A 2,457-nucleotide genomic window follows, 5' to 3' on the forward strand; every position below is an offset into this window, starting at 1 on the left:
GAAGGAAGGGATCCTGGAAGAGGAGATGGATCGTCTTGGGCCGGAGCAGCGCCCAGTGGAGGCTGAGCAAGAGGCTGGTGGCACAGGAGGAAAGCTCTGCTCTGTGCAGTGGTGTCTTGGAGTGGCCTGTGTTTAAAATGTGCCCCCGGAGCCCAATTGTCCAGCACATGCTTTCACTCATTTATTATCCTTTTTTCCCTCCCCTTGCCCTTCTTTGCAGGGTCTGCATTTCGCAGAGAACTGCAGCAAGAATTAGAGGAGCAACCACAGGAGTGGCAATCCAAACCAGAAGAAGGTGAGTGGATGCCTGGGGGCTGAGACCATGCGTGGGTGTGTGTGAGTGATAGGTATGGGGAAGAAGGGGTTGGTGGGTGTGTGTGAGTGATAGGTATGGGGATGAAGGGGTTGGTGTGTTCACTCATGCATTTGTCATGTCATTTGTTACTGAAACTATGGAGAGCGTGGCCACTCACCTGATTGCCACCTGATCATAATACAGTTTTCTGTTCTTCGCAGCACCCTCAGGAGAGATAGCCATCCCTGCAGTGTCCACACCACGTAAAAGTGGAACTCCCCGTAGAAGTGGAACCCCCCGTGCCATAACCCCATTGAGCCAAATGGTCATCCACCGTCGTAAGTGCTTGTCTTTGTGTGGGTGGGAGAGTTGGAAGAATTCAAATAATTTAACAACCGGTTCTGAACTTCCAGTGGTGGGATTCAAATCATTTAACGACGGGTTTGCTGTCCTAATGACCGTTTTCAGTATTAAAAAAATACCAAAAGGTAGTTTATTATTTCATACCATTAACACTTAAATTAGAACAAAAAACTTAAATAAGAACAAATTTTCAGGGTATCTTTAGGAGACTCTCCTGATGATTCCACCCAAGTTTGGTGAAGTTTGGTTCAGGAGGTCCAAAGTTATGGGCTCTCAAAGGTGTAGCCCCCATCTCCTATTAGCTCCCATTGGAAACAATCCGGGATGGGGACACTCCCTTTGGGAGTCCATAATTTTGGACTCCCTGAACCAAACCTCACCTAACTTGGGTGGTATCATCAGGAGAGTCCCCTAAAACTCCCTGAAAGTTTGGTGCTGCTAGCAGCTAGCCTAACAATTGCACCACCTGCAGGCCAAAAACTGAAAACACTAAAAAATACAAAAAACAAACCAGAAATTTTGGCTGCATACCCCCCCCCCCGCCCGCCCCTTTGAACTATGCCTCTGCTGCAGGTGCAAGCAGGCTGTGACCAGGCACACAGCTGCATGAGGTCTGTTAATGATGCATCTCCTGGCAGCCCCCTCCAAGGCCTTTCAACGTGTCACATCCGTTCACAACCAATGTAAAAGCAATGATAGCTGTGTTCATCTGTTTGATTGTTACTTTGTTTGAAGCAACCCCTCTTCCCTTCCAGTCGTCAAAGTGGAGCGGCAGAGGGCAAAGGACAAGCAGCAGATTTTAAAGATAGATCAGCGGGTAACAAAGATTGAACAGCAAATCGATAATATTTTGCAGCTGTTGAGGAAGCATCCGACACTGCAGACGGAACGGCATACCGCTATGGTTGCACCTCTAATGTGATCCCACCAGCACAGTTATTTTTGTAAATTTTGGTTGGGTTCATTCTGTGATGGTCAGGTGGAGGGATTTTGGGGGAGTTTTGCAGGTTTTGGGGTCGCTATTTTGAGTAATTGTTGAATTAGTAAATAGAGTTTAACTGATTTTCCAAACCTGTTCCTTCTTTTTCTGAATGGGGGGCTACCAATCACATGATCACACTCATACTCACAAAGTAGGCTCATTCATAAGAACATGAGAACTAGCCTGCTGGATCAGACCAGAGTCCATCTAGTCCAGCTCTCTGCCACTCGCAGTGGCCCACCAGGTGCCTTTGGGAGCTCACGTGCAGGAGATGAAAGCAAGGGCCTTAAGAACATAAGAAGGAGCCTGCTGGATCAGACCAGAGTCCATCTAGTCCAGCTCTCTGCCACTCGCAGTGGCCCACCAGGTGCCTTTGGGAGCTCACATGCAGGAGATGAAAGCAAGGGCCTTAAGAACATAAGAAGGAGCCTGCTGGATCAGACCAGAGTCCATCTAGTCCCAGTTTCTCTCTGCCACTGCAGGAGGGCCCACCTCAGGTGCCTTTGGGGAGCTCACGTGCTAAGGAGATGAAAGCAAGGGCCTTAAGAATTTCATAAGAAGGGAGAGCCTGCTGGATCAGACCAGAGTCCATCTAGTCCAGCTTTCTGCCACTTTGCAGTGATGGCCCACCAGGTGCCCTTTGGGAGCTCACATGCAAGGAGAGATGAAAGCAAGGGCCTTTAAGAACATAAGAAGGGAGCTCTGCTGGATCAGACCAGAGTCCATCTTAGTCCAAGAAGCTCTCTGCCACTACGCAGTGGCCCTTCCACCAGAGTGCCCTTTGGGGAGCCTCACGTTAAGGAGATGAAAGCAAAGG

The 2,457-nt window shown here is 48.9% G+C and overlaps 1 long non-coding RNA gene across 1 annotated transcript; it reads left to right on the forward strand.

Moving 5' to 3' along the window:
• Positions 1–219: 219 nt before the first annotated feature.
• LOC125445489 lies at positions 220–1,786 on the forward strand. Its single transcript, XR_007246311.1, has 3 exons — positions 220–295; positions 526–633; positions 1,414–1,786. It is a non-coding gene; the product is annotated as an uncharacterized LOC125445489 (long non-coding RNA).
• Positions 1,787–2,457: the final 671 nt, after the last annotated feature.

This window comes from Sphaerodactylus townsendi, linkage group LG16, assembly GCF_021028975.2.
Source record: "Sphaerodactylus townsendi isolate TG3544 linkage group LG16, MPM_Stown_v2.3, whole genome shotgun sequence".
Lineage (NCBI taxonomy): Eukaryota > Metazoa > Chordata > Lepidosauria > Squamata > Sphaerodactylidae > Sphaerodactylus > Sphaerodactylus townsendi.